General features: G+C 49.4%; 1 pseudogene; it reads left to right on the forward strand.

Moving 5' to 3' along the window:
• LOC144102588 (uncharacterized) overlaps positions 1–18,374 on the forward strand; it is a 32,664-nt pseudogene extending 14,290 nt beyond the window's left edge.
• The last annotated feature ends 3,673 nt before the right edge of the window (positions 18,375–22,047 follow it).

Here is a 22,047-nt window from a genome sequence, read left to right on the forward strand (position 1 = left end):
CACGCACAGTGCACGTGTGTCTAGTTAAGCTCACGGCGCCGCTGATTCGGCCTTGGCTCTGGCTGCCGAAGTGGTTCCAAATGACGGAAGTCTCCTGTCCTGTCTGCATTTTATTCTATTTATTTGTTTACTCTTTCTGGCCGGGGCACACATGTGCACGCATCTCTAACTTTCATATGTTGGACAATTCCGTCGCCGTCTGTTTCTGTACACCTTACTCGCTTAAATGCTCCCGCCATTGTCATTTAGCCCCCACATGACACTGGCACGAGCTCGGCTGTCTTACCATTGTGTGTCTGGGTGTTTTCACGCACAGTGCACGTGTGTCTAGTTAAGCTCACGGCGCCGCTGATTCGGCCTTGGCTCTGGCTGCCGAAATGGTTCCAAATGACGGAAGTCTCCTGTCCTGTCTGCATTTTATTCTATTTATTTGTTTACTCTTTCTGGCCGGGGCACACATGTGCACGCATCTCTAACTTTCATATGTTGGACAATTCCGTCGCCGTCTGTTTCTGTACACCTTACTCGCTTAAATGCTCCCGCCATTGTCATTTAGCCCCCACATGACACTGGCACGAGCTCGGCTGTCTTACCATTGTGTGTCTGGGTGTTTTCACGCACAGTGCACGTGTGTCTAGTTAAGCTCACGGCGCCGCTGATTCGGCCTTGGCTCTGGCTGCCGAAATGGTTCCAAATGACGGAAGTCTCCTGTCCTGTCTGCATTTTATTCTATTTATTTGTTTACTCTTTCTGGCCGGGGCACACATGTGCACGCATCTCTAACTTTCATATGTTGGACAATTCCGTCGCCGTCTGTTTCTGTACACCTTACTCGCTTAAATGCTCCCGCCATTGTCATTTAGCCCCCACATGACACTGGCACGAGCTCGGCTGTCTTACCATTGTGTGTCTGGGTGTTTTCACGCACAGTGCACGTGTGTCTAGTTAAGCTCACGGCGCCGCTGATTCGGCCTTGGCTCTGGCTGCCGAAGTGGTTCCAAATGACGGAAGTCTCCTGTCCTGTCTGCATTTTATTCTATTTATTTGTTTACTCTTTCTGGCCGGGGCACACATGTGCACGCATCTCTAACTTTCATATGTTGGACAATTCCGTCGCCGTCTGTTTCTGTACACCTTACTCGCTTAAATGCTCCCGCCATTGTCATTTAGCCCCCACATGACACTGGCACGAGCTCGGCTGTCTTACCATTGTGTGTCTGGGTGTTTTCACGCACAGTGCACGTGTGTCTAGTTAAGCTCACGGCGCCGCTGATTCGGCCTTGGCTCTGGCTGCCGAAATGGTTCCAAATGACGGAAGTCTCCTGTCCTGTCTGCATTTTATTCTATTTATTTGTTTACTCTTTCTGGCCGGGGCACACATGTGCACGCATCTCTAACTTTCATATGTTGGACAATTCCGTCGCCGTCTGTTTCTGTACACCTTACTCGCTTAAATGCTCCCGCCATTGTCATTTAGCCCCCACATGACACTGGCACGAGCTCGGCTGTCTTACCATTGTGTGTCTGGGTGTTTTCACGCACAGTGCACGTGTGTCTAGTTAAGCTCACGGCGCCGCTGATTCTGCCTTGACTCGGGCTGCCGAAATGGTTCCAAATGACGGAAGTCTCCTGTCCTGTCTGCATTTTATTCTATTTATTTGTTTACTCTTTCTGGCCGGGGCACACATGTGCACGCATCTCTAACTTTCATATGTTGGACAATTCCGTCGCCGTCTGTTTCTGTACACCTTACTCGCTTAAATGCTCCCGCCATTGTCATTTAGCCCCCACATGACACTGGCACGAGCTCGGCTGTCTTACCATTGTGTGTCTGGGTGTTTTCACGCACAGTGCACGTGTGTCTAGTTAAGCTCACGGCGCCGCTGATTCGGCCTTGGCTCTGGCTGCCGAAATGGTTCCAAATGACGGAAGTCTCCTGTCCTGTCTGCATTTTATTCTATTTATTTGTTTACTCTTTCTGGCCGGGGCACACATGTGCACGCATCTCTAACTTTCATATGTTGGACAATTCCGTCGCCGTCTGTTTCTGTACACCTTACTCGCTTAAATGCTCCCGCCATTGTCATTTAGCCCCCACATGACACTGGCACGAGCTCGGCTGTCTTACCATTGTGTGTCTGGGTGTTTTCACGCACAGTGCACGTGTGTCTAGTTAAGCTCACGGCGCCGCTGATTCGGCCTTGGCTCTGGCTGCCGAAATGGTTCCAAATGACGGAAGTCTCCTGTCCTGTCTGCATTTTATTCTATTTATTTGTTTACTCTTTCTGGCCGGGGCACACATGTGCACGCATCTCTAACTTTCATATGTTGGACAATTCCGTCGCCGTCTGTTTCTGTACACCTTACTCGCTTAAATGCTCCCGCCATTGTCATTTAGCCCCCACATGACACTGGCACGAGCTCGGCTGTCTTACCATTGTGTGTCTGGGTGTTTTCACGCACAGTGCACGTGTGTCTAGTTAAGCTCACGGCGCCGCTGATTCTGCCTTGACTCGGGCTGCCGAAATGGTTCCAAATGACGGAAGTCTCCTGTCCTGTCTGCATTTTATTCTATTTATTTGTTTACTCTTTCTGGCCGGGGCACACATGTGCACGCATCTCTAACTTTCATATGTTGGACAATTCCGTCGCCGTCTGTTTCTGTACACCTTACTCGCTTAAATGCTCCCGCCATTGTCATTTAGCCCCCACATGACACTGGCACGAGCTCGGCTGTCTTACCATTGTGTGTCTGGGTGTTTTCACGCACAGTGCACGTGTGTCTAGTTAAGCTCACGGCGCCGCTGATTCGGCCTTGGCTCTGGCTGCCGAAGTGGTTCCAAATGACGGAAGTCTCCTGTCCTGTCTGCATTTTATTCTATTTATTTGTTTACTCTTTCTGGCCGGGGCACACATGTGCACGCATCTCTAACTTTCATATGTTGGACAATTCCGTCGCCGTCTGTTTCTGTACACCTTACTCGCTTAAATGCTCCCGCCATTGTCATTTAGCCCCCACATGACACTGGCACGAGCTCGGCTGTCTTACCATTGTGTGTCTGGGTGTTTTCACGCACAGTGCACGTGTGTCTAGTTAAGCTCACGGCGCCGCTGATTCGGCCTTGGCTCTGGCTGCCGAAATGGTTCCAAATGACGGAAGTCTCCTGTCCTGTCTGCATTTTATTCTATTTATTTGTTTACTCTTTCTGGCCGGGGCACACATGTGCACGCATCTCTAACTTTCATATGTTGGACAATTCCGTCGCCGTCTGTTTCTGTACACCTTACTCGCTTAAATGCTCCCGCCATTGTCATTTAGCCCCCACATGACACTGGCACGAGCTCGGCTGTCTTACCATTGTGTGTCTGGGTGTTTTCACGCACAGTGCACGTGTGTCTAGTTAAGCTCACGGCGCCGCTGATTCGGCCTTGGCTCTGGCTGCCGAAATGGTTCCAAATGACGGAAGTCTCCTGTCCTGTCTGCATTTTATTCTATTTATTTGTTTACTCTTTCTGGCCGGGGCACACATGTGCACGCATCTCTAACTTTCATATGTTGGACAATTCCGTCGCCGTCTGTTTCTGTACACCTTACTCGCTTAAATGCTCCCGCCATTGTCATTTAGCCCCCACATGACACTGGCACGAGCTCGGCTGTCTTACCATTGTGTGTCTGGGTGTTTTCACGCACAGTGCACGTGTGTCTAGTTAAGCTCACGGCGCCGCTGATTCGGCCTTGGCTCTGGCTGCCGAAATGGTTCCAAATGACGGAAGTCTCCTGTCCTGTCTGCATTTTATTCTATTTATTTGTTTACTCTTTCTGGCCGGGGCACACATGTGCACGCATCTCTAACTTTCATATGTTGGACAATTCCGTCGCCGTCTGTTTCTGTACACCTTACTCGCTTAAATGCTCCCGCCATTGTCATTTAGCCCCCACATGACACTGGCACGAGCTCGGCTGTCTTACCATTGTGTGTCTGGGTGTTTTCACGCACAGTGCACGTGTGTCTAGTTAAGCTCACGGCGCCGCTGATTCGGCCTTGGCTCTGGCTGCCGAAATGGTTCCAAATGACGGAAGTCTCCTGTCCTGTCTGCATTTTATTCTATTTATTTGTTTACTCTTTCTGGCCGGGGCACACATGTGCACGCATCTCTAACTTTCATATGTTGGACAATTCCGTCGCCGTCTGTTTCTGTACACCTTACTCGCTTAAATGCTCCCGCCATTGTCATTTAGCCCCCACATGACACTGGCACGAGCTCGGCTGTCTTACCATTGTGTGTCTGGGTGTTTTCACGCACAGTGCACGTGTGTCTAGTTAAGCTCACGGCGCCGCTGATTCGGCCTTGGCTCTGGCTGCCGAAATGGTTCCAAATGACGGAAGTCTCCTGTCCTGTCTGCATTTTATTCTATTTATTTGTTTACTCTTTCTGGCCGGGGCACACATGTGCACGCATCTCTAACTTTCATATGTTGGACAATTCCGTCGCCGTCTGTTTCTGTACACCTTACTCGCTTAAATGCTCCCGCCATTGTCATTTAGCCCCCACATGACACTGGCACGAGCTCGGCTGTCTTACCATTGTGTGTCTGGGTGTTTTCACGCACAGTGCACGTGTGTCTAGTTAAGCTCACGGCGCCGCTGATTCTGCCTTGACTCGGGCTGCCGAAATGGTTCCAAATGACGGAAGTCTCCTGTCCTGTCTGCATTTTATTCTATTTATTTGTTTACTCTTTCTGGCCGGGGCACACATGTGCACGCATCTCTAACTTTCATATGTTGGACAATTCCGTCGCCGTCTGTTTCTGTACACCTTACTCGCTTAAATGCTCCCGCCATTGTCATTTAGCCCCCACATGACACTGGCACGAGCTCGGCTGTCTTACCATTGTGTGTCTGGGTGTTTTCACGCACAGTGCACGTGTGTCTAGTTAAGCTCACGGCGCCGCTGATTCGGCCTTGGCTCTGGCTGCCGAAATGGTTCCAAATGACGGAAGTCTCCTGTCCTGTCTGCATTTTATTCTATTTATTTGTTTACTCTTTCTGGCCGGGGCACACATGTGCACGCATCTCTAACTTTCATATGTTGGACAATTCCGTCGCCGTCTGTTTCTGTACACCTTACTCGCTTAAATGCTCCCGCCATTGTCATTTAGCCCCCACATGACACTGGCACGAGCTCGGCTGTCTTACCATTGTGTGTCTGGGTGTTTTCACGCACAGTGCACGTGTGTCTAGTTAAGCTCACGGCGCCGCTGATTCTGCCTTGACTCGGGCTGCCGAAATGGTTCCAAATGACGGAAGTCTCCTGTCCTGTCTGCATTTTATTCTATTTATTTGTTTACTCTTTCTGGCCGGGGCACACATGTGCACGCATCTCTAACTTTCATATGTTGGACAATTCCGTCGCCGTCTGTTTCTGTACACCTTACTCGCTTAAATGCTCCCGCCATTGTCATTTAGCCCCCACATGACACTGGCACGAGCTCGGCTGTCTTACCATTGTGTGTCTGGGTGTTTTCACGCACAGTGCACGTGTGTCTAGTTAAGCTCACGGCGCCGCTGATTCGGCCTTGGCTCTGGCTGCCGAAATGGTTCCAAATGACGGAAGTCTCCTGTCCTGTCTGCATTTTATTCTATTTATTTGTTTACTCTTTCTGGCCGGGGCACACATGTGCACGCATCTCTAACTTTCATATGTTGGACAATTCCGTCGCCGTCTGTTTCTGTACACCTTACTCGCTTAAATGCTCCCGCCATTGTCATTTAGCCCCCACATGACACTGGCACGAGCTCGGCTGTCTTACCATTGTGTGTCTGGGTGTTTTCACGCACAGTGCACGTGTGTCTAGTTAAGCTCACGGCGCCGCTGATTCGGCCTTGGCTCTGGCTGCCGAAATGGTTCCAAATGACGGAAGTCTCCTGTCCTGTCTGCATTTTATTCTATTTATTTGTTTACTCTTTCTGGCCGGGGCACACATGTGCACGCATCTCTAACTTTCATATGTTGGACAATTCCGTCGCCGTCTGTTTCTGTACACCTTACTCGCTTAAATGCTCCCGCCATTGTCATTTAGCCCCCACATGACACTGGCACGAGCTCGGCTGTCTTACCATTGTGTGTCTGGGTGTTTTCACGCACAGTGCACGTGTGTCTAGTTAAGCTCACGGCGCCGCTGATTCGGCCTTGGCTCTGGCTGCCGAAATGGTTCCAAATGACGGAAGTCTCCTGTCCTGTCTGCATTTTATTCTATTTATTTGTTTACTCTTTCTGGCCGGGGCACACATGTGCACGCATCTCTAACTTTCATATGTTGGACAATTCCGTCGCCGTCTGTTTCTGTACACCTTACTCGCTTAAATGCTCCCGCCATTGTCATTTAGCCCCCACATGACACTGGCACGAGCTCGGCTGTCTTACCATTGTGTGTCTGGGTGTTTTCACGCACAGTGCACGTGTGTCTAGTTAAGCTCACGGCGCCGCTGATTCGGCCTTGGCTCTGGCTGCCGAAATGGTTCCAAATGACGGAAGTCTCCTGTCCTGTCTGCATTTTATTCTATTTATTTGTTTACTCTTTCTGGCCGGGGCACACATGTGCACGCATCTCTAACTTTCATATGTTGGACAATTCCGTCGCCGTCTGTTTCTGTACACCTTACTCGCTTAAATGCTCCCGCCATTGTCATTTAGCCCCCACATGACACTGGCACGAGCTCGGCTGTCTTACCATTGTGTGTCTGGGTGTTTTCACGCACAGTGCACGTGTGTCTAGTTAAGCTCACGGCGCCGCTGATTCTGCCTTGACTCGGGCTGCCGAAATGGTTCCAAATGACGGAAGTCTCCTGTCCTGTCTGCATTTTATTCTATTTATTTGTTTACTCTTTCTGGCCGGGGCACACATGTGCACGCATCTCTAACTTTCATATGTTGGACAATTCCGTCGCCGTCTGTTTCTGTACACCTTACTCGCTTAAATGCTCCCGCCATTGTCATTTAGCCCCCACATGACACTGGCACGAGCTCGGCTGTCTTACCATTGTGTGTCTGGGTGTTTTCACGCACAGTGCACGTGTGTCTAGTTAAGCTCACGGCGCCGCTGATTCGGCCTTGGCTCTGGCTGCCGAAATGGTTCCAAATGACGGAAGTCTCCTGTCCTGTCTGCATTTTATTCTATTTATTTGTTTACTCTTTCTGGCCGGGGCACACATGTGCACGCATCTCTAACTTTCATATGTTGGACAATTCCGTCGCCGTCTGTTTCTGTACACCTTACTCGCTTAAATGCTCCCGCCATTGTCATTTAGCCCCCACATGACACTGGCACGAGCTCGGCTGTCTTACCATTGTGTGTCTGGGTGTTTTCACGCACAGTGCACGTGTGTGTAGTTAAGCTCACGGCGCCGCTGATTCTGCCTTGACTCGGGCTGCCGAAATGGTTCCAAATGACGGAAGTCTCCTGTCCTGTCTGCATTTTATTCTATTTATTTGTTTACTCTTTCTGGCCGGGGCACACATGTGCACGCATCTCTAACTTTCATATGTTGGACAATTCCGTCGCCGTCTGTTTCTGTACACCTTACTCGCTTAAATGCTCCCGCCATTGTCATTTAGCCCCCACATGACACTGGCACGAGCTCGGCTGTCTTACCATTGTGTGTCTGGGTGTTTTCACGCACAGTGCACGTGTGTGTAGTTAAGCTCACGGCGCCGCTGATTCTGCCTTGACTCGGGCTGCCGAAATGGTTCCAAATGACGGAAGTCTCCTGTCCTGTCTGCATTTTATTCTATTTATTTGTTTACTCTTTCTGGCCGGGGCACACATGTGCACGCATCTCTAACTTTCATATGTTGGACAATTCCGTCGCCGTCTGTTTCTGTACACCTTACTCGCTTAAATGCTCCCGCCATTGTCATTTAGCCCCCACATGACACTGGCACGAGCTCGGCTGTCTTACCATTGTGTGTCTGGGTGTTTTCACGCACAGTGCACGTGTGTCTAGTTAAGCTCACGGCGCCGCTGATTCTGCCTTGACTCGGGCTGCCGAAATGGTTCCAAATGACGGAAGTCTCCTGTCCTGTCTGCATTTTATTCTATTTATTTGTTTACTCTTTCTGGCCGGGGCACACATGTGCACGCATCTCTAACTTTCATATGTTGGACAATTCCGTCGCCGTCTGTTTCTGTACACCTTACTCGCTTAAATGCTCCCGCCATTGTCATTTAGCCCCCACATGACACTGGCACGAGCTCGGCTGTCTTACCATTGTGTGTCTGGGTGTTTTCACGCACAGTGCACGTGTGTGTAGTTAAGCTCACGGCGCCGCTGATTCTGCCTTGACTCGGGCTGCCGAAATGGTTCCAAATGACGGAAGTCTCCTGTCCTGTCTGCATTTTATTCTATTTATTTGTTTACTCTTTCTGGCCGGGGCACACATGTGCACGCATCTCTAACTTTCATATGTTGGACAATTCCGTCGCCGTCTGTTTCTGTACACCTTACTCGCTTAAATGCTCCCGCCATTGTCATTTAGCCCCCACATGACACTGGCACGAGCTCGGCTGTCTTACCATTGTGTGTCTGGGTGTTTTCACGCACAGTGCACGTGTGTGTAGTTAAGCTCACGGCGCCGCTGATTCTGCCTTGACTCGGGCTGCCGAAATGGTTCCAAATGACGGAAGTCTCCTGTCCTGTCTGCATTTTATTCTATTTATTTGTTTACTCTTTCTGGCCGGGGCACACATGTGCACGCATCTCTAACTTTCATATGTTGGACAATTCCGTCGCCGTCTGTTTCTGTACACCTTACTCGCTTAAATGCTCCCGCCATTGTCATTTAGCCCCCACATGACACTGGCACGAGCTCGGCTGTCTTACCATTGTGTGTCTGGGTGTTTTCACGCACAGTGCACGTGTGTCTAGTTAAGCTCACGGCGCCGCTGATTCTGCCTTGACTCGGGCTGCCGAAATGGTTCCAAATGACGGAAGTCTCCTGTCCTGTCTGCATTTTATTCTATTTATTTGTTTACTCTTTCTGGCCGGGGCACACATGTGCACGCATCTCTAACTTTCATATGTTGGACAATTCCGTCGCCGTCTGTTTCTGTACACCTTACTCGCTTAAATGCTCCCGCCATTGTCATTTAGCCCCCACATGACACTGGCACGAGCTCGGCTGTCTTACCATTGTGTGTCTGGGTGTTTTCACGCACAGTGCACGTGTGTCTAGTTAAGCTCACGGCGCCGCTGATTCTGCCTTGACTCGGGCTGCCGAAATGGTTCCAAATGACGGAAGTCTCCTGTCCTGTCTGCATTTTATTCTATTTATTTGTTTACTCTTTCTGGCCGGGGCACACATGTGCACGCATCTCTAACTTTCATATGTTGGACAATTCCGTCGCCGTCTGTTTCTGTACACCTTACTCGCTTAAATGCTCCCGCCATTGTCATTTAGCCCCCACATGACACTGGCACGAGCTCGGCTGTCTTACCATTGTGTGTCTGGGTGTTTTCACGCACAGTGCACGTGTGTCTAGTTAAGCTCACGGCGCCGCTGATTCTGCCTTGACTCGGGCTGCCGAAATGGTTCCAAATGACGGAAGTCTCCTGTCCTGTCTGCATTTTATTCTATTTATTTGTTTACTCTTTCTGGCCGGGGCACACATGTGCACGCATCTCTAACTTTCATATGTTGGACAATTCCGTCGCCGTCTGTTTCTGTACACCTTACTCGCTTAAATGCTCCCGCCATTGTCATTTAGCCCCCACATGACACTGGCACGAGCTCGGCTGTCTTACCATTGTGTGTCTGGGTGTTTTCACGCACAGTGCACGTGTGTCTAGTTAAGCTCACGGCGCCGCTGATTCGGCCTTGGCTCTGGCTGCCGAAATGGTTCCAAATGACGGAAGTCTCCTGTCCTGTCTGCATTTTATTCTATTTATTTGTTTACTCTTTCTGGCCGGGGCACACATGTGCACGCATCTCTAACTTTCATATGTTGGACAATTCCGTCGCCGTCTGTTTCTGTACACCTTACTCGCTTAAATGCTCCCGCCATTGTCATTTAGCCCCCACATGACACTGGCACGAGCTCGGCTGTCTTACCATTGTGTGTCTGGGTGTTTTCACGCACAGTGCACGTGTGTGTAGTTAAGCTCACGGCGCCGCTGATTCGGCCTTGGCTCTGGCTGCCGAAATGGTTCCAAATGACGGAAGTCTCCTGTCCTGTCTGCATTTTATTCTATTTATTTGTTTACTCTTTCTGGCCGGGGCACACATGTGCACGCATCTCTAACTTTCATATGTTGGACAATTCCGTCGCCGTCTGTTTCTGTACACCTTACTCGCTTAAATGCTCCCGCCATTGTCATTTAGCCCCCACATGACACTGGCACGAGCTCGGCTGTCTTACCATTGTGTGTCTGGGTGTTTTCACGCACAGTGCACGTGTGTCTAGTTAAGCTCACGGCGCCGCTGATTCTGCCTTGGCTCGGGCTGCCGAAATGGTTCCAAATGACGGAAGTCTCCTGTCCTGTCTGCATTTTATTCTATTTATTTGTTTACTCTTTCTGGCCGGGGCACACATGTGCACGCATCTCTAACTTTCATATGTTGGACAATTCCGTCGCCGTCTGTTTCTGTACACCTTACTCGCTTAAATGCTCCCGCCATTGTCATTTAGCCCCCACATGACACTGGCACGAGCTCGGCTGTCTTACCATTGTGTGTCTGGGTGTTTTCACGCACAGTGCACGTGTGTCTAGTTAAGCTCACGGCGCCGCTGATTCTGCCTTGACTCGGGCTGCCGAAATGGTTCCAAATGACGGAAGTCTCCTGTCCTGTCTGCATTTTATTCTATTTATTTGTTTACTCTTTCTGGCCGGGGCACACATGTGCACGCATCTCTAACTTTCATATGTTGGACAATTCCGTCGCCGTCTGTTTCTGTACACCTTACTCGCTTAAATGCTCCCGCCATTGTCATTTAGCCCCCACATGACACTGGCACGAGCTCGGCTGTCTTACCATTGTGTGTCTGGGTGTTTTCACGCACAGTGCACGTGTGTCTAGTTAAGCTCACGGCGCCGCTGATTCTGCCTTGACTCGGGCTGCCGAAATGGTTCCAAATGACGGAAGTCTCCTGTCCTGTCTGCATTTTATTCTATTTATTTGTTTACTCTTTCTGGCCGGGGCACACATGTGCACGCATCTCTAACTTTCATATGTTGGACAATTCCGTCGCCGTCTGTTTCTGTACACCTTACTCGCTTAAATGCTCCCGCCATTGTCATTTAGCCCCCACATGACACTGGCACGAGCTCGGCTGTCTTACCATTGTGTGTCTGGGTGTTTTCACGCACAGTGCACGTGTGTCTAGTTAAGCTCACGGCGCCGCTGATTCGGCCTTGGCTCTGGCTGCCGAAATGGTTCCAAATGACGGAAGTCTCCTGTCCTGTCTGCATTTTATTCTATTTATTTGTTTACTCTTTCTGGCCGGGGCACACATGTGCACGCATCTCTAACTTTCATATGTTGGACAATTCCGTCGCCGTCTGTTTCTGTACACCTTACTCGCTTAAATGCTCCCGCCATTGTCATTTAGCCCCCACATGACACTGGCACGAGCTCGGCTGTCTTACCATTGTGTGTCTGGGTGTTTTCACGCACAGTGCACGTGTGTCTAGTTAAGCTCACGGCGCCGCTGATTCGGCCTTGGCTCTGGCTGCCGAAGTGGTTTCAGATGACGGAAGCTCCGGCCCTGTCTGCATTTTATTCTGTTTATTTGTTTACTCTTTATAGACGGGGCACGCGAGTGCACGCGTCTCTAACTTTTGTTTGTTGGACGATCCCGCCACCGTCTGTTCCTGTGCACCTTACTCGCCGCCGCTCTGTTGCCTTGAGGGGTTGACATTATCCCCTCCCGCTCCTTGCTTGTCTTTTTTTTTCTCGTCCCGGGTCGGCTCCCCGCGGTTGCGGGGTGGGCGGCTGGGAACAGCGCGTTTTTCTTTTTTATTTGTTCCCTTTTTCTCTTTCCCTCTCTTTCTTTTCTAGTATTATTTGGCTACATTTGTTTCTTTTGTTCATGTGTCGTACATGTGGGCCAGTGCCAACTCCGTAAGAAGAGGAAGAAGATCCCTGTAACCGCAGTGTTGAGAAAGGACAGGCTCTGTCCGAAACGTCGAATCAAAGTAAATCTATGGCCAAATTAAGTGTTTCAACTTTGCAAACACACACACACACACACACACACACACACACACACACACATATATATATATATATATATATATATATATATATATATATATATATATATATATATATATATATATATATATATATATATATATATATATATATTACGAACGTAGGTTGCGTTGGCTCCGCAGAATAAAGATTTAAGAGAAGTGGGCACTTCTACAAAGACACTTTTATTTATCAACGTTTCGACCGCGGTGCGGTCTTCTTCAGGACTGTAGTGGTCTCGCGTCAGATGGACGTTTTAAGTTTGTTAGCTCAAGAGGAGGGAGAAAGGAGTGTAACACGCAAATAGACACAAAAGTTCAAAAAATTGAAGAAAAAATAAAAAATGAAGATGGGGGTGCGGGAAACAGACAGGGACAATATTGGGGGAGGAAGCAAAAAATAGAAAAAAAAGGGGGAAAACTAGTATAGTAAGGAAGGATGGGGTGCAAAAGGAGATGGCGAAACGAGAGAAAGGGAGAGGAAGACGGTGCGGGGGACATGGGCAGCACGGCAACCACAGGCGTACGAAAGGAAAACGTGCAAACACAACACACAAACAAAATGCACAAACACAAAGGGCGTCGCTGCAGATGCGTGGCCAAAGAGGAGCCGCTGCGCAAATGACACTGGCAGTGGCGAACAGGCCAAACCAGGCGCCTTTTGGGGGTCTCACTAATTTCCGGTGAGCCGAGGGCTAGAAAGTTAAGGAAGGAGTGGGCTACGTTAACGAGCACATGTCTAAGAACTTACTCACGGGGTCTGGGTTTCACTGAACGGTGCACCCCTCTCCGTGGGTGGGTCGTTGAACCGACCTCGCCGGGAATACTTGTTTGTAGGGGAGGAGGGCTGGGCTAGCTGTGTGCAAAGATTTCAAATTGTCGGAAAATGTAAGGAAAGAACGTCAAAAGCTTATCAATACTGCACGAGGCAGGATAGTGTAAGGAGGGGTACGATTGCCTGGGATATACACTAGGAGTTATAAAAGGTATGTCTGAGTTAGCCAATTAACGAGAAGTGTAGTATTATTTTGTTTGGAGGTCGTGAATAAAAGAAAGGGTACCAGGCTTTTCGTTAAGACCTTCTTGAATAGTATTAAGCTTGTGGATAAAATAGGATTCACGCTGTTCACGTTCTCGCCTCTTTTTGAAGCCCCCTTGAATAATTGTTACTTTTAGTTGGTCAAATGGGTGTCCTTCTGCGTTTACATGCTTGGATAGGGGAAGATTTGGGAGAGACTTGGCGTGTGCGCGGGGATTGTTAAATCGAATGCGGAATGCAGTGTTTGTCTGTCCTATGTATTGCTGGTTACACAAAGTGCATTCAAGAAGGTAAATAATGTTTGATGAGTCGCAGTCAAAGTTACCGTTGATATATATATATATATATATATATTTATGAAGGGAGCCAACAGTCACCGAAACCAAGGTGCATAGGGGAACGTTAATTTTATTATTATTTTTTTAATGTGTTATGCTTATCAGTGGGAGAATAATACTTAGATTAATAAATTGCTTAAAGAAAATTACTTATAAAGCAGCAGAAAAAACAACCATGCCGCCGGTGGGATCCGAACCCACGACCTCCGAATATCGCGTCCGGTGCTCTTACCAACTGAGCTACGGCGACGGCTGTCCAATCTGCTGCTCTCGTGGGTATTTATGTTTACTGCGTGTGAGCGAGCCTTGAGAGTGTTCACCAGCGCCACCCTCGACCATAGCGGCGGACGTAGCACGTCCTGTAATACCGCGAGCGTGACGTAGAACGTCATCTAACGGAGAGGGCGGAAACTGTGCGAGAGCCCTCTTATGCTACCTATGGCATCAAGACTGCCAGAACCGAGACCCTCGTTAAGCTATTAGCAGACAAGTTAAAGGAAATGAGGGGCCCGTTTGACAAATTTATGAAGGGAGCCAACAGTCACCGAAACCAAGGTGCATAGGGGAACGTTAATTTTATTATTATTTTTTTAATGTGTTATGCTTATCAGTGGGAGAATAATACTTAGATTAATAAATTGCTTAAAGAAAATTACTTATAAAGCAGCAGAAAAAACAACCATGCCGCCGGTGGGATCCGAACCCACGACCTCCGAATATCGCGTCCGGTGCTCTTACCAACTGAGCTACGGCGACGGCTGTCCAATCTGCTGCTCTCGTGGGTATTTATGTTTACTGCGTGTGAGCGAGCCTTGAGAGTGTTCACCAGCGCCACCCTCGACCATAGCGGCGGACGTAGCACGTCCTGTAATACCGCGAGCGTGACGTAGAACGTCATCTAACGGAGAGGGCGGAAACTGTGCGAGAGCCCTCTTATGCTACCTATGGCATCAAGACTGCCAGAACCGAGACCCTCGTTAAGCTATTAGCAGACAAGTTAAAGGAAATGAGGGGCCCGTTTGACAAATTTATGAAGGGAGCCAACAGTCACCGAAACCAAGGTGCATAGGGGAACGTTAATTTTATTATTATTTTTTTAATGTGTTATGCTTATCAGTGGGAGAATAATACTTAGATTAATAAATTGCTTAAAGAAAATTACTTATAAAGCAGCAGAAAAAACAACCATGCCGCCGGTGGGATCCGAACCCACGACCTCCGAATATCGCGTCCGGTGCTCTTACCAACTGAGCTACGGCGACGGCTGTCCAATCTGCTGCTCTCGTGGGTATTTATGTTTACTGCGTGTGAGCGAGCCTTGAGAGTGTTCACCATATATATATATATATATATATATATATATATATATATATATATATATATATATATATATGCCTACAATTGACAAATTCCGATTGATTTGGAAAAGTGGTGCAGCAGTGAGCAGGAAGTCATTGCTGCACAGTCGTCCATAGACCTGTCTGGAGCGGTCCAACGACGCGCGGGGATTACATTGGCGTCATTTACGATTTGCCTAAGGCTCGAAACACCTTCGCGCATGTGCACATTGCCATAGATCGTACTTAACTCCTCATGTATTTAAAAGCAATATCGGGCACGCCAGGCAGTTACAATTGTCATAAATGTGCGACAGAGCGCGCGGTTCGAGCACTCCAGACAAGTGTGTGGACGACTTTACTAACGCGCCCGAATAAAATACCATTAATACTAGTGTCAGTCTACGCTCGCCCAAAAAACATGGATGTAAATCCGCGATGGGTTAAACACATTCATCTAACATATCCCAGCTTCCCTATACTGATAGGTGTGGAATTTGATTTAAATTCATACTGTATTAACATACATGGGGTTCGCACTGCTAAAACCCGAGGTCACAACGCTGCCTTAAACACGAATACACTCGCCAGATTTGACGTGGTGGACGGGTCCTGGTGCACCGGTAATGGGATGCGGTATTAGAGGCACGGGATAGCGACTGCACCCCTATAAACGCAGCTTTCAATACAACACAAATGACGAAAATCCGAAGGAAAGTCTCCTTACCACACTGGGATGGTGTTGAAGAGGAAACTCGGACCAAAAACGTAAGCTCAGAGACGATTGTGTCAACATTACAGGCGGTTCTCAAGGAGTCCACCACCTGAGCAGGAGTAAAGGAAGATCAGCCAACTTCAGACCTCCCACCTTGATGCCCTACCGCCGACGAAAGTCGCGGTGGACAAGACGGGGATAACGTCTCCGTTTAACACATTGGAGCAAATGGCGGCTACAGAAGAAGCAAGTGAAAGAACAACGCTGGGACTGACAACATTCAATATGAGGTCTTAGTAGGAGAAGCTGCATGCTGATGCCCTTTTACGAGTGCGAAATGAGGTTCGCAAAAATGGAAGTTCCACAAGACTGGAAACAGTAATCATCCCGTTACCAGAGGCTCGAAAACCTCCTGCCAGCATTGAATCATTGCGGTCTATATCATTAACGCCCAAAATTTGGAAAATTCCTGAGAAGGTGGTTGCCGCGTTCTTATCGTGGTAGTTTGAAAATGAGCAAAAGAGCCATCCGCGACAAATTGGGTTCCGGTCAAACCTCTGCACGGAAACAGGATTTGCTATACTGGCTGGAGACGTCATTCATCTGTCGTCTCACAGCGAACTTGTACGCGCATGGGTAGCTACGGATGTGTCAAAAGCATCTGATAACGTGTCTCACGCAAGGATACTTCAGAACGTAGAAGATTTGGGCGTTCCTTTGCAGATAGCGAAAGGAGTACATGACCTGCTTAAGGACAGGACATTTTCTATGCGGTTCAATAGAGAACAAATCGGCAAATGCACTTAAAATAGTGGAGTGCCACAGGGCTCAGTCTTAACCGTTTGCTATATCACATGGCTCTCATTCCATTGGCTAATAAATTAGGAGATATGAAACATATACAGTTCATGATTTACGCAGGTGATGTCACGGTATGGTCCACTGATAAACATATTGAGACGCAGACCCTACGTTTACAAGAGGCCTTAAACACACTGGAGGAGTGCGTCCGCAAAGCGGGCTTGGAACTGTCGCCAGACAAGCCCCGCTGTGTTCACGTGGCTAACATTAACGGAAGAAAGAAATTGCAGGCTACAATATTCGCTCTTAAGATACGTATCCAGACATTGCAATGTGTGAATGAACTGATATAATCCTTGGGCCTGACATACGTAAGCCAGGCAAAGGAACCCAAATGCTCCCCGGACAAAGAAAGTGGCAGCTACTACGCCGCACTTCCTCAAACGCATCTCGTCTAGGGGTAAAGAGGTCCGGGCCGAGGTGGCGAGACGTCTTGTAGGTTCAGCACTTCAACCAAGGATACTATAGGTCTCTTCGATTTGGCTGCACTTGCTGCACCAGTTCAAGCGTTGCAGCACCGGCGCCTTTGTTTTTCCGGTGCCGCGGGCGCCCTCTACACTGTTTTCATCATTTTGTCAAGGTGCAGGGCTAGTGCTGCGCGAGTTCTAGGCCTTCGTACACCACATTGAGGAGAGGTGCCAGATAGTGCAAGCATAGAGCGCTACGTACCGCCCAGCCCCGAGCAGACAACGCTAAAGCTCGTTCTCCAGGGTGTTGAGAATGAAGTTCAGCTGCTTCGCAACCAAGACGGTTAAGCCATGGAGAACTCAGATGCACGTTATGCGTACCAGGCTTCAGGTAAGTGAAGCTAGCTGCAGGCTGACGATACACACGGGGTTTGCGGTCAGAAGGAGTTTATTTTCATCGCCAAGTGTAGCGGTAGATTGATTGCTTTAGGTACCATTTGCCTTTCTGAGGCGTCATGCTGTGCTGCTTACACATTTAAAATGTTGGTCTTTGCAGGCGGGCAATGTGTCACGCTGCGGTTCGCGGCCCACAACGTGCATTTGCCCCATCCAGCACAACCGTCGGCACCCGTTTCCGCCACCGATGACAGGGGCGCAACTCCTCTTTCTCAAGCGCCATCCGTGTAATCTGAAGACGCAGAACTATGGAGTTGTCGTAAAACAAAGTTCTTCATTTCCAAATACTGGTAGCTGAAGGACTTGGTTGGAAGAATGCTACCAATGCTACCAAGTGGAAGCTCAAGGTAAGCTAAAATTGCATAGTTTGCGCAAAATCCTGGAATAGATGTGGTACCGGTTTGTGTACATTTTAACGAGGGAAAGCACGACGGAGGAAATGCCCGAGCACATGCCAGTGCCAATTGAGGGTGGCACAACACTGAGGAGGAAGCGGCACAGCCGCTCTCAGCTTGCTCCCCTCTTAGAAGCTCTGGAAAAGATTGGGGAAGCGCGAGAAAGATACGAACGGCGAGAGACGAGCAATTTGAAGCTCGGAAGAAGAGGGAAGATGATGATGACGATGGATTTTTATGGCGCAAGGGCATCTATGCCAAAGAGCGCCATGGCACAAGTTATTTTTCAAATTCTCAAGGTGGGGTCGAAGACCCATTTCCCAAGCATTTCACCCTAAATAAGCCGAGCACCAGACCAGGGGAAAGCTTGTACCCATTGTATCACCGGTGGGTACCCGGCGGCACTGGGGATCGAACCCCGCACCTCCCGCATGCGAGGCGGATGCTCAACCACTTGGCCACCGCTGCGGTAGAAGAGGGAAGAGGCGAAGGCGAAGCAACACGACGATCGCATGTATCGTTTTGACCGCCTTACAGATTTATTAGCTAGGAAGCAAGGCACATCAGAACAATAAAGTTGTTGCAACAGCACTGCACGCTCAAGTTTCATTTTGAAAACATTGCTCATATATGGGGCAATATATCGTGAAACACACCCATGATCATCAGTCTAGCACTGCTCTTTTGGCGATGAACTCGCGAAGAGACCGGCTGTAGTCTGGCAGACTGCTGTCAGTCCCCTTCAAAGGCATCGTTGCCCACGTCTTCTACACGGCCGCGGTCATCCACGAAGGCAAAACATAAGACGGCCTTCTTTTCAAGGCCCAGTCAGCAATTCACGCAGAATAGGTTGCCATCGCCCTGGCAGCCTCCGACTCCTCCTCCAAATACATAATCACCGACTCGCGAGGGGCTTCTCGAAACGTCAAGTAAGGGTTGGCTACTCCCATGACTTATCGCATCTATCAAAATTGTAGCCGAGACTCGGATCCTGCGCACCGATCTGTTGTTTGGGCTCCAGGTCACCCAGGCCTCCGCGGAAACGAAGCAGCTGACGCCGCCGCCCGCGCGCTCTCTCTCCGGGCATTTCCAACGGGACCCAACGCTGACCAGGACTCCGATTTCAATCCGGTTCACACTTTTAAGGAAATATGCGATTACTACAAATCCACGCACCAAACTCTTCCCACCCCGTGCAAAGGGCTGGGGAAGGCGAACGAGCGGGTGCTCCTGCGCCTGCTCACTAACACGATGCTGTGCCTGGAAACTCTAAAGCATTTCGGTCCTCCATTCGACGGGCGGTGCTCACAGTGTGGGGAGGTGTCTGACACCTACCACATGGTGTGGGCCTGCCAGCAGAACCCATCCCTACCCCCTATCCCAAACCCCACCCGGGAGGACTGGGAGGCGGCCCTGTCCGGCTGCGGCACCCTTGAGGCCCACAGGGCCTTAACGCAGCGCGCCCAGGCTACGGCAACCGCCAACTGGGTGCCTGATTACAACGGGGTGGTTGTAAGGGCGTGACCCTTCAGGTCACGACCCCCAACACCTTTCTCTATCATTAATAAATGCTTTCACCACCACCCCCTGTGCCAATGATGTCATCTCCAGGAGGAAGGCCTTCTCATCATTGCATAAATTATGCAGCACACATGCAGCCATGACCATATAACAGCACTGCGCAACAATTTCGCCATCCACAAGATACAGCCTCCTGAAACGCTGCTTCAGCAAGCCGAAAGTGTTTTCGTTTGCCACTCCTTGTTGGCTGCGTCGTCTTTTCCATGATGGAAAAGAGGCCTCATTGTCTCTGAACGGCGTCATTAGCCAAGGCATTAAGGGGTACGCACTGTCCCCGAGAATGCAGTTTTCACCGCATTCCGAATCTGCACGGGTGAAGAACGGGCTCTCCCTCAAGACGCGGGCTTCGTGTACTGACCCCGGAAACCCGATGAAAACATTCAAGAATTTGTTCCTGTCATCACAGATCCCTTGCAGGATGATTGATGGCCGCTTCTTGCGATTCAAGTAAGATTGCGGCGATTCGCTAGGGGTCAGGGTCTGGACGTGGGAACCGTCTATGCAGCCGATGGCGTTCTTCGGGCCCTTTCCACCGCTCTTAGCGAGAAAGCCGGCCTTGATACGAGTCGATTTCGTACTGTTAGGCCAGCATATCACTTTGCCGCTATTGAGTACAAGAAGTGTATGACCTGTGTCACGCATGCATGCAAAGACGATTCTGTGACATCAAATTTGTCCCCTATATATGGCGTACATCGACACTTGCGAGCCGATGTACACGAGGGCAAATAAGCACGTCTTTTCTGCAGATATTTGCTGACGCCCTTGCACTGCGTTTGGGTACAAGGCCGAAATCCTGAGCTTCCCACTAAACCAGTCAAATGTCTGCCTAAACAGTCTAAATAACCTTTTGAACTCATGCTCGTGGTACCTTCTCACGATGTTTTCGTACCCGGCACACGAGTGGCATCTTGCCGCACCAACGCGCACGCAACCAAAATGTACACTTCGTCAAACTAATCGTCGCAGTCGTCGTTGGAGTAGTCATGAAAGTCATTGTATAGTCATCGTCGTCGCTTTCAGCGTCGAGCAGCTCCAAGGCAGCTTCAAAAAGGGCCTCTACGGTGGTGCAAAGGCAAGTGATACCGACGACCGAGATAAGCGGCTGCTAGGCCTACACTTGTGTCTTCGTTTTGGCAGCGCTTGTGTTGCTGGTGTCGCCGCTGCACTTTAACTGGCGCTGCACGTTGGCGGCACCTAAAGTCACTGGAACGGGAAAAGTACCGCAACCAGCCGCCATATTTGGTCCAGCGCCGCTGAAGCGACGGCCGCGCGCAGTCTCTACGCAGGCATGAACTGCACAAGCGTCACTACGCGACTGGAAATGCTGTGCACGCTTATCTCGGCCCATAAGAGCAAGTGCGACGTAATGCTCCGGACGATCTGCGTGCCGGCGGCCGCGAGAAAGAAGCGAGCGGGCCATTTATGGCGGGGAATGACATGTCACCGCGGAGAACGAATCGGGAGAGCGCGCGCGCTGGCCCGGCGGCGCGGCGGCGAGAGAAAACGAATGCGATACTTTTCCCGTTCCAGTGACTTTAGCGGCACCTAGTGTTCCTGTATATGCTCCCGCCGTTCCTGTATATGCTCCCACGGCGCTTGAAACAATAAATAGGAACCCAATGCACACCATCACGGTGCCAAAACTCACAACAATCGCGATTCTCCAAGCAATATGCGCAGTTGAATACGCTGACTGAACGCATTGAACACCGAGAGGAGACAAGAGATCTCAAGGGAAATAATCTTACGCCCGTCGCAGCTATATGCAATGAATTGGCAGCACAGTCACCAAAAATGATAGACCTCCCGCCGTGGGCGTATACGACAACAACCACAAACAAGACGACCAAACTCCATTGAAAAGCAAAGCGCACAAATCGAACTGTGGTTGATACAACTCAGGAGTGTGTGCAGCTTATACGGACGCATCAGTGATAGAAAAGGGCGGACGAACGGCTACTACAAGTCCTACGCATTCGGAGTTAATCACTCGTCAGGAATACGTCTCCGACCATACGGAGACGTTTGTGATGGAGCTCTACGCTATCCATGATGCAGTGAAGTCTAAATACATACTTTCTATAAAAGAAGCCCTTATCTACACGGACTCCTTGACGGCTATTAAACAACTTGAAAGAGTAACTGAGCATCACTCGTGAGATGCACAACCATGATGCCCTCAATATTAAAATAAACGCACCAAGTTACTCAGAATTACTCATTTCCATCCACCCAAGCGCAGCTATACGGCTGCAGAAGAAAGCTGTTCCTACTTATACCACTTGGTGTTATTGATAAACTTACTCTCGCCCTACCATATGCTAGCCGTTCCGGTTATCTCAGGTGGTAGAGCGACTGCTCAGGTGAAGCGGTTGTGCCGTGTTTGAACCCCGGACTAGAAAGAATTTTTCTTTAGCTACAAAGTTTCTGAGAAATCTGTATAGCTTTCTTTTGTAGCCTTGTGGCTGCGCTTGCGTGGATGGCAATGAGTAATTACTTTCTTATTAAAAATATACTCCAGCTTGAGGGGTTCCCTAACATTTGGCCGTGATACTCGGTGGTCACTAGAGAAACAAGGACGCCCTTTCACACCACACCCCAATTGCGAATGCCTCGCCCTCTAGCCGACCTTTTGATCTCTTCCCATCGTGTCGTCCTCAATAA

Source organism: Amblyomma americanum, chromosome 8, assembly GCF_052857255.1.
Source record: "Amblyomma americanum isolate KBUSLIRL-KWMA chromosome 8, ASM5285725v1, whole genome shotgun sequence".
NCBI lineage: Eukaryota > Metazoa > Arthropoda > Arachnida > Ixodida > Ixodidae > Amblyomma > Amblyomma americanum.